This window comes from Sinohyriopsis cumingii, chromosome 14 (genome assembly GCF_028554795.1).
Source record: "Sinohyriopsis cumingii isolate HCF-2022 chromosome 14, ASM2855479v2, whole genome shotgun sequence".
NCBI lineage: Eukaryota > Metazoa > Mollusca > Bivalvia > Unionida > Unionidae > Sinohyriopsis > Sinohyriopsis cumingii.
Genome location: NC_142974.1, coordinates 98,385,358 through 98,396,832, shown reverse-complemented (window position 1 = coordinate 98,396,832; position 11,475 = coordinate 98,385,358). Strand labels below are relative to the sequence as shown.

General features: G+C 36.7%; 1 long non-coding RNA gene across 1 annotated transcript in view; it reads right to left on the bottom strand.

Annotated features, from left to right (window-relative positions):
* Window positions 1-572: 572 nt before the first annotated feature.
* The window catches only part of LOC149784464 (uncharacterized), a 29,863-nt gene continuing 18,960 nt past the window's right edge, over window positions 573-11,475 (bottom strand). The window contains exons 2-3 of the long non-coding RNA XR_016414140.1: window positions 2,303-2,486; window positions 573-744 (exon numbers count right to left, since the gene is read on the bottom strand). This is a non-coding gene — a long non-coding RNA (uncharacterized LOC149784464). The remainder of the gene's footprint in view (window positions 745-2,302; window positions 2,487-11,475) is intronic.

The following is an 11,475-nucleotide window of genomic DNA, read 5'->3' as shown; positions in this document are numbered from 1 at the left end:
GATACAGGCTTTTAGCTGACACCACTGTAACACAAGCACAAGCCAATTCCAAATGGCCGAATTTCAAAAATGCACAAAACTTAAAGTTTGATTGTGATTTCACTAATCAAGATAAACACTTCAAATAAACTGTAATTAGCTTTTAGTTCTAACACCAATCTGGAAATTACTAGAAATTAAACTTGACTGATTAATGATTTTCCTTATCATGTGTGAACCAATTAAACCAGAGGTTGTCAATGAAAGGTAACATATGAAATCTGGTAGCATCTAAATACGCAAGCTAGGTCTAACCAAGTACATGACATCATTTCCACCCATGAAGGGGAGGGGTCTTCAGATGTCAAGCTTCCAGTAGTATTGAAGAGTTGGTGAAGTTCTCTGAAACCAAGCTAGCATGCCTTCTCCTAGTTATATAAGTGAGAGAGAGAGGATAATTCTTGTATTTTACATGCAGTTATTGTAATTGAAACCATGAAAAGGTACAAGAAGAGGAAGACAACTTTTTTTAAACCTGGATGTATTCCACATAACAAAGGAGTCACATATCTGACTGATGATACTCTACCAAGTTCCAGTGCTGCATCTATTCCAGTGACCAGAAGAATTGATGCAGACAAGTTCTCTTTCATAACAGTGACAAAGCCGACAAATGGGGGTCTCAAGTCAGTTCAGGCACCAGACTGTAATGGCACACCTGGGTCTGCAAAAATTCTACGACCATCATCCAAAGCAAAACTGGACCTGAAAGAGACAAATTTGAATGAGCACGATGGGACACGTATGATCTGTATGAAAAAAATGTTGAAATGTGGAATGATATCATTCATCGCCATGGCAATCAAGTCAACATATGTGGCAGACCAGAGTTCCAAATTGCTAATGAAATAAAATAGGGACTTGATTGGAAGCATACTATGATGTGTAAAAACTGCAGCTTTAAGTCACCAAAGTATAAGTTGTATGATGAGATAAAAACAAATAAACCTGGGCCAAATCCTGCTGCTGTAAATATGATGTTTCAAGCTGGACTACAAGATACACCAATGGGCAACACCAGGGCTAGATACTTGCTTGCAGCCACTGACATTCCGCCACCTAGCAGAACATCTATGCAAAGGGCCTCCAACCTTGTAGGCAAAGCAACTGTGGAGCTCAGTGAAATGGACATGACAGACAAGCTGAAACTGGTCAGACACGTTAATGTTATGCGTGGTGTTCAGCATCCTGAGCAAATAAATGTTGCTTTTGATGCATGATACAATGCCATTAGCTTTTGGACATGAAAAGAAACCTGGTAAAAGTTCACCACAAGCTGTTAGAATTGCCTGCGAAACTGTTACAGAGAAGCAATACATTGTGGGAACTACAATAGAAAACAGGCTGTGTTGGACTGGAGCATGGCTGAAGGGGAATGGTTTTGATGTGAAATGTCCAGGAGGCCATGTTGACTGCACAGCAAATCTGTCACCAGTTGCACCACATTCAGAGTATGAAATGGCAAGAGAAATGGGAAACAAGTTTGTGCTGCAAGAGATTCTCATTAGACATGCAACAACAGATGGAGATACACAGGCTGCTGCTGGCTTCCAAAATGCTTACACCATTCTGCATCCAATGTGGAAAGTAGAAAGACTGTCGGATGCCATCCATTTGGGTCGCTTACAGTTCAAACGGTGTAATTCTGCAATATTTAGTGAAAATATGTTTCCAGGAATAAGTACAAGAGAAGGAAAAAGGCTCAAACAGAAAATTGTCAGCCAAGACATTAAAGCACGTTGCGGTTTAATCTTCAAGCAAATGATGGAGGACAATAGTGGTGATGTTACAAAAATTAAATGTCAACTTCCCCAAGTATTGGATGCCACTCTGCGCTGTTATTCAGGGGATACTGCTCCAAATGCCGGCATTATTCAAAGGTATGTGGGGGAGGAAGTACTAATAGCTGGTGGATGCGATCAGCATACCTGGGACCTCATCAAATGACACATCTCAACATGACAGAAAATGATGAGAACATCCTGCTAGAAGTTCTGAAAATGAAACTCTCCTGTGATGTTGTAGAAAGACTGCGACTGAACACAAACACACAGAAATGTGAGGCAGTGAACAGATCAGTCAGCGTTTCATTACCTAAAAATGTGAACTCTTCCAGAAACTTTGAGGCAAGAGTGCATTCAACAATACACAGACTCAATAACAGCCTGGGATCATCACTGAAAATAAAAGTGACATCTTGGGAGGTAAACTTTCAACAAGGACTCTGAGATCACTAGAGACAATGGATAAAGACTGCACTTACCATCAGCTGTATCAAAAGCATCCCCAAATCAGGAAACGTATTCTAGCAAGACGAGGAAATATGATACAGGCCCATCTGAGGTACAGGACACAGCAAGGCAATAGGAAGTCTGACTACTGCAAAGGACTGCTAGACACCAATGGCGATCACTCCTATGCAAAGGTTTAGCAGGAGTCAATGGACACTGCAGACAGAAAAAGTTATCTTAATTCCATGTGCAAAATGAAAGTCTTCAAAGACACCATGAAGAACACATTGTACAGAAGGGAAAACTGTAGTGGGGAAATCCGTAGGTAACACAACGCATGTTATGTGCAGTTGTGTTACTTACTACCACCTGATGAGATCTATGGAGAGGTTGAAACAGTTTTCTCTGAATATGAAGACACAAATAAAGAAATTAAAAAGTAAAATAAATAAAGATTTAAAAAAATCAAACTTAAAATAACATGACATGACAAGACATGACTAACTAGACTAGCTGAATGAATGAATGAATGAAATGAAGGAAGGAAGGAAGGGAGGAATTTATTTAAGAAAGCACTGTCATACCAGCATGGTCTACTAAAATAAAGACCACATTCTTTCCTTTCTCCTTGTTACTCAACACATACATCTATCCATCCTTCCTTCCATGCCAGACATAAATTGATATGGATGTGGGTGGGTGTAAAGGATATACCATGATACCTGAATTTATTATATATTACAATTTCAACTTTATCATGCAGTCTGGATAGTCACCATGGCCAATGCAATGACCATAACCTTTGCAATACTGCCTATTATAGTTAATGGAATGACGCTCTAGAACCAGATGATCCACATTCACACACAAACTATTATGGCATAAATGGGATGCATCTAGCTCCTTTGGCATAGTCAGACTTCTCAACTTCACCATCAGTGCCAGTCTGTGAACATGTTTTTTCTTCCATGTGTTTGTCACGGGATCCTTATATGACAATAGACCATATAATTCATTAGCTGTTACATTTCCTGTCCATATTTTACAAACACTAGTATGTGCTATTACAGAATTCAATGAAATTTTTGCTGACAGGCTTTGAAAACAATCCTCCATTGCAACTTCTATATGGTGTAGGAATACATTGCTGCTAATAATAGTGAGTGTCATCTCCAACAGATACCATTTCTGTGAATTAATAAGGAAAAATTTATTTTTAAACTTTTTATTTTTTAAAATTAATTTTTTTCAAATAAATTAATTAATTTTTTAAAATTTTATTATATTTTCTGATTGCTGCAGTCAATATACACATGGTGTGAAAATCTCATGTGTCTATCTTTAATAATAATTTTTTTTTAGCAATTTAAAGTTGAATCAATGCTGCCCTGACAGGACATAGGACACAATTAATTTTACTATATGTTCTCTACATTTGTTTCTCAGTACTGACCTTTCCACTGTGTGACAATCGATACAAATCATATGTTAATCTAAAATACCTTCAAAGATGACTTCACGGTGAAGTTCTCGTCAAAGGTTGACCTGCTCTTTTCTCAGATGCTGTATTGTCAATATAGCAGCATGTAAACAGAACACAGACTTCACTTCCGGATCATCACCAAGCCCTTATTACTTACTGTGCACTGCCGCAGAAATACACAGACAACACCCTGAGCTCATATTATCAAGAATAAGCAGTTACCTTTAAATCCCTACCAAAAATGCATAAATAAAACTCTTCTATCACCACCAAAATGAGAGAGAAAAAAATGTTCTGAAAATAGACTAGAACTACATTCGTGGGTACTGAACTGGAAGTATTAATTGTGAACCGATTCCATATAGCATCATGTCACACCTAGTTACATTATCCCGACACCGGGCCGACCAGTCCTAGCTCTAACCTCATAATTCTGATCGACAAGCTAGGCAGCTGCTAGTGCCATTTTTATAAGTCTTTGGTATGACTCAGCCGGGGTTCGAACCCACGATCTCCCGCATCCGAGGCGGACGCTTTTACCACTAGGCCAACGGACACTAGCTTGGTTCACGGCGATTTACTTGAACACGTATGTGTGTTGATGTTATACAGCTTCACCACTTCGACCAGTAGCTACAGTAGAGATTGACGCTTGTTAAAATAATACAGTACTAAGAAAAATTAACAAGCGGATCTTGCAGCACTATTTTCTATATACAGTATAATGATACGTTCAACTCCTTGTTTCATTCGACTAACGATGATGTGTTGCGTTGTAAAATCAGGATGATCCTCAATAACTAACAAACCAATGACATATATACATAGGCTCGTATAGTGGATATCTGCATGTATTGAGTAGATATACGGAAATATTTCACGTGTGAAGTAGAAATATTGTATTGTCAAGAATGGCGAAGCCACTGGTGACAACAGAAAATGTTTCCGCATCACAAGTGAATTATCCCCGTATAGGTTTTCTTTTTATTATAGATTTTTTTAAAGACAAGTGGTTTCTCCATCCTGTGCCTATACGATTGCCAGCTGCATTCCAATATCGATAAAAAAATTCTTATAATGTTGTGACATAAACGTTTAATAAACTTAGCTTGTACATATCATATGCTTCACATTGTGTATTTTGTCAAAATATTTACTGTATTTGTACAAAAATGAAGACATTTGAATTTTTTTAAACATATTTCATGTACTTATTGATACTCTTGGGGGTAGGGTAACCAGAAACATAACGGAACGGTTGTATCTGCATTACTTCAAAGCGTAACATCTTTAAACAAGAGTTTAATTACTGTGAATTTGACATTTGCTCTTTCTTTTGTTTCTTTCTCGATGTAAACGTAAATTGTTGAGTGGCCTTGGAAAGGATGGAATCTTGCACGGTAGTAGATGTTGTATCCTATTTTCGAGTCATTTAATTTCGGTTTGCAATCAACGCCTGATTTATCCATCGTTTTCGATGGTGATGCGAGTCAAAATTACTCCTTAAAAATTCAATACTATATTTACTCATGAGTTTTGTTTTTGTTTTGTTTCTATTTTAATTTTATTTTTTTGTGTTGCAGATTATTACAGGTATACAATACTATGGGTGACGCAGAGCAACAGGTCACTGACAGTTCCGAGATTCATGTGGAAAACTAATTCTAACTTTTTGCTGTTTGCTGCTAGATTTAATGTATTCCGTGATGGCATCTCATAAATGCACACTAGACGGCTTGCAGTAGCACCATTTTAAAATCTGTAAATCTTCATGTGGAGAGAGAGAGAGAGAGAGAGAGAGAGAGAGAGAGAGAGAGAGAAGCTGCAGAAGAAGAAATAAAAATTAAATAGGCCTAAATAAAGAAACACAGTCACATGTCTGAATAACACACGAGGACAGATATACTACCCAAGTATTAAAGAAAGTAGTTCCAAAAGTGGCATCGTGCTGTGGCGATATAATTTTTATCTCACTGATATATTTCAATATATCACTATGAAATATATAATAATAAATTATTTGGCATGGTTGTATGACTCACTACAAGAGTGGATGGTTAAGTGATTAGATCTTAACTGCTTTTAATATGAAACATTTTGCTCAGATGTTAACACAATGATGAATCCATCGTACTTCCATTAGTTTTGCATACAAATTTCTGTGTGATGCGAATGAGCATCGACATTGTAAAGTTATTAGTCCTGCAATTCCTTCTCTTCTAAAATAAAATTTGGACAAGCCAATTTTCAAATAACTTCATGAAGAGTCATTTTATTATCGAAGGTTTTTCTTTTGCTTTAGTTTTTCATACACAAGAAACAGTTATTGAATGTTTAATTGATTTGAGTTTTTGTTATCTGTAGAGAAAAGTGTCACTTTGCGACACCGAATGTCTCATTTGAACACACCTAACATTTTTGCTATCTCAAGGGAATCCTTTCATTATTCTTTAAAAAGTTTTCTTATGTTCCGCATGGCTTTATTTTATATTGAAGAAGCTTCCTTATAGGCTGAACTGGAGGAAAGGCTGTCAGCTGTGATTATGGTTTTATTCTAAACATTTTAGGATGTGGTTTCCATGTTGATTGCCTTTTCCTCAGGGAAAATGTACATAGACTTTCAACAAATATTCTAATGCCTCAGAGATACGAACAATAAATAAATTTCTCCTCACACACTCAGAAAACCATATCGCTTCAAATGTGAAGGACGTGGGGAAGTGAACCATTAATTGATGGAACCTGCTGTCTAATTTCGTTAATGAATAATAAATGCTAACGAGAAGGTAAATTTGTAATCAAAGCCAGATGTGACAAAATCGGGGGGGGGGGGGGTCTTAAATTTTTATATACAAACTATGTTAACTGCCCGTCCACGGACGGGAATATTGTTTTTTTTTTAAAAGGGGATGAGAGTCTTTAAAAGAACGTTTAAAAATAAAAATGAACGTACTTTTCTCCTTTAAAGATTTTTTTTGCTGAAGATCACGTGTTGTGGTAAATAACGTTATAACAGATTTCATTACTTGTGATAGGTCTTGTCCAAGTCTTTTTAAGGTTCATAGACAGTCTTCTCGGTCAGGCATTTTAACATATCTAACCTATCGTTCATAGACAGTTTTCTCAGTCAGGCATTTTAACATATCTAACCTATCGTTCATAGACAGTCTTCTCAGTCAGGCATTTTAACATATCTAACCTATCGTTCATAGACAGTTTTCTCAGTCAGGCATTTTAACATATCTAACACGTCGTTCATAGACTATCTTCCCGGTGAAGCATTTTTCAGATATCTGACAGGTCTTTCACAGACCCTCTTCTAAGTGAGATGCTTTTAATGCAAAATTGAAAAAATGAAATAAAGCAGTAAATTTGTGTGTTTTGTTTTAATAGCATACCAATAGCGAAGATAAAATTATGCTGCAATATTTCTATCATAAACAGTATATTTCCGTGGAAAATATTTTTTGAAAGCTTCCATGAACATTGAACATTGATCTATCATAAAAAAAGGAGAACAATATTTAATGACCTTGACTTTGGTACAGCTATCCGTGTTGTCATGGAGTCAAATACTTAGGATATGGAAATATATAAAGAATAACTATATAATGATAATTAATTCTTAATTATGCTAACCAGACCAAAAACAACAACAACCACAACAAGAAATAAACTATGTTTCTATTATCATTAATTACATACTGAGTTATTAATACAAACAAATATTAGTGAAGTACGAATAACTCGAGGAAAAACTGTCCCACTTCTTTATTACCTTCATCAGACTACTGGGTGTTTTTAAACAAGATTTTGACAGACGTTTTGATGCTGAATTGTTTTACCGTCGTACATATATCTGAGTGCCGTTCATTCAGAGCCCAGCCATTTTTGAAATACAAAATTCTTAATACTATAGTTGTGGGATTGGGTGGAAGGTTTGGGCATTTCAGACAAAAGAACTTAAGTGGTTCATACTGAATAAACAATTATTTTGCAAAGAACTTTTGGTATTCTGAAACTGAACGGTTACGTCAGTTTACAAACAAGTTTTTTGTTTAAAACTAAGAAACTAAGAAATGTTCATACACAAAGTTTTTATTTATTTTTCTCATATTTATTGTGTGCAGTTTTCGTACAAAAACACCATTTTTGTTTGTCCAGTGTTTGTCGGCATAATATCCCCACAAAAAAAAAAAAAAAAAAATCACAAACAATTCAATACCCCTTATTAAGCTATATAAATACATCCAGGACCTGTTGCATGGGGTTGTTGACGTAACTAAAGAAAACCAAATACCAGTCCAGAAAACATGCTCCATAATAAACTCTCAGCTGGACAGACAAATTAAATCAGAGGATAAATATCACTTCATTTTGCATTCAAAATTATAAACCACTATACAAACACTTACATAGAAACTAAAACAACAACCAAATTCATACATGGTTGTGGAACTACATGGAATGATTAAAAACAACCCCGAATTGAATTAAAATAAACAGGGAAACTCACAAACCAGTCATGTTATGCCTACAAGAGACACCTTAATAATAATAACACTAAATAACTCGAAAAATTCCTGGGTATTCAATAGGGTATTTCAAACACGGATTGAATAAGAAAAAGGAGGGGGTCTGGCAATCTTAAACAGCGACAGTAGTTAATGGGGATCTTATAGGGTCTATGGGATTTATCATTACAGACCCCCTTGGGAACATATAGGGTCTATGTAAATTTAACATGGAGAAAAATCGTGGGAACATATAGGGTCTATGGGAATTAACATGGCCAAAAACCCTGGGACAATATAGGGTCTATGTAAATTTAACATGGACATTAACCCTTGGGACTGTATAGGGTCTATGTAAATTTGAAACAGGGAGGGTCTCTATTTTTTTTTAAAAAAAATAAAAAAAATAAAATAAAAAAAGGGGTAGGCAATTCAAAGACTATCTCTTTTCGAGAAATATGGCTGGCCCTGAAAAGGGCCTTTGGGTTTTTCTTCTTCTTCTTTTATCTTCTTAACTTTTTCCAACATCTTCTTAATTTGTCCATCATTCCTTTCTTCTTCTTTTCTGTTTCCGGCAGCCAGTCCGGGTGGCCCATGGCCCGGAACTTCTCTTGGATTTTCATCCAGTTTGTGTTCAGTTTTTCGAATTCATCCTTTTTTCTTCTATTTTCTTCGTCTTTTCTTTCATTGGACCACTTTTCTTTGATCTTCTTGACCTCTTTGGTCAGCACATTCCTCATTAGTTCTTCAGCTTTCTTAAGTTTTTCTAACCCCCACTTTGCGAAACACCAATCTGTCCATTCTACAACGTCTTCTAAAAAGCACCTTGCACTTGTCACATGATCTATTGCTTCTTTTAACTTACCCACTTTGACATACAGTGGGTTAATTAAACCTCTGATTCTCTTCTCCTCATCCTCTATCATTTCTTTCACGATGTTTACGGCTAAGTGCAGGCTGTTTACTTGTCTTGAGACGAAGTCTTTTGTCACTTCATACCTCCATTCCTGTTCAACCCTTTCTGCTACACTCAATCCATCTACCATCCAATACCAACTTCCCATAAGATCGTTGTATAAAGCTGAAGCTGCTGGCATCTTCTTGTTTGCTTATTCCGTAGAATGAGCTCCAATGGCCAACACTGTTAGTTTTATACTGAAAGTGTGGACGTGAAGGAAAACATCCCCCTAAAAACATAAAATTGATCTTACCTAGATCATGACCCAACAACGCGCGGACGTGAAGGAAAACATCCCCACTTTTCTCATTTCATATAATATAACCCAAACTATACTCTCCACATACGCTAAGAAACAATAAAGAAACCCATAATCTACTATTCACACAAACTTACTTTATTAGTTACTAACACAAACACAAACACACAATCACATACACTTCCACTATTAATAAAGAGTTAGTGTTTATTTTCACACTACTCTACCTACACACATTGGCAAATCTATCGTTATTTCTTTCCTAGAGTATTGGGTAGCCCTGAAAAGGGCTGTTTTGTTTGGAACTTCATGGACACCTGGTTAATGGTGGCACCTTCCAGGCCTGGCGCCACATACACATCTTATCCCCCAGTTACTTTTTACCTTTTAGGGGCAGAGAGCAGAGGCAGGATATGTCGCTTCAGAATCCCAATTTTCGCTCTCTGGGATTTTGAAATTTCTTCTCTCCTTTTCCTCCTTCTCTTCTTTGTTTCTTCTTTCCTCTTTATATCTTCTTTCTTCTTCTTCTTTATATCTTCTCTCCTCCTCTTCTTTGTTTCTTCTTTCCTCCTCTCTTATCCTTCCCTCCTCGACAATGGCTTCCGCGGCCAGTTCATTTAATATGCGCCTGGCATATTCCAGATGTACATGAAGCTCCAACAGTTTCTCAAGTCTCGTGTTCATTTTTTGGTGTTGATCAATCAACAAGGGTAGCTGGACTGCCGAACGAGTTTCAATTTATACTGAAAGCGCAGACGTGAAGGAAAACATCCCCCTAATAACATAAAATTCATCTTACCTAGATCATGACCAAAAAAAACAACAACGCGCGGACCTAAAAGAAACACTCACTCACTTTTTATGCTACCCATCACTATTTTAAATTTTTTTTATAAATCACTTCAATAGACTATCCACATACACAAAGCAATTCAATCTAACTCCAAATATACACCTCAAACACTAAGAAAAGATATCATTTTAATCTACTATCCACACCAACTTACTTGAGCTCTTACAAACACAAACACACCAACACATACCCTCACATTTTTAAAAAGAGTTAGTGTTTATTTTCACACTACTCTACCTACACACATTGGCAAATCGATCGTTACTTCTTTTCTAGAGTATTGGGGTAGCCCTGAAAAGGGCTGTTTTTTTTGTTTGCTATGGCATTCTTTTTTAGTTTCTAAGAATGCGATGTCCTCTGAGGATAGACTTTCTGGCGATAGGTCTGCTTCTTCGGAAAGAGAAGAAGAACTCTTTGGTGTCGATACGACAATCGACAAAGCCTCTGTCAGCTTCAGGTTGTTGCTGCTGTTGCTGTTGTTGCTGCTGTTGCTGCTGTCTCTGAAGTCTGTACTTCTCCGTCCATTCTTCTTTTTCCCTGTTCACTTCTTCTCTGAAGAGCTCTTCTATCAGGTCTTCAGTGATTTGTAACATTCTCACATTCTCTATTTCTTCTGGCTTCGGTATCAGACTGTGTCTGACCCTATGCAAATTCACGTAGGCTTCGTTGAGCTTAGCTAGTTTGGAGCACATCTTCTTAGGAGGATGAGTCGACAATGGATGGCTAGACTGGAAACAACCCCGGTTATTATAGTGAAAGCGCGGACGTGAAGGAAAACATCCCCACACGATTTTCGATTCGCAACGTTCAGTGATTGTCATGAGAGGGATAGTAAGAAATGAAAGAGCATCAAGTCAACATTCTTATAGCTAAACAAAAGACAAAAGCATTTTTTCAAAACACAACATTTTTTATTCAAAAATCACTTAACACTAAACAACAACTCTAACATTTTTAACAATAATCCAACACTATAACATCAAACCATTTTTTTTCAAATCACAACATTTTTTCTCAATGGACAATCTACTTTAAACAGGGCTGACAACGTTGTGAATGAAATTGTGATTTCCACTGTTGGAAATCATTAGGCCATTGATGGACACTACGTTTCCTAGCTTGAGACAAAAGATAAGCA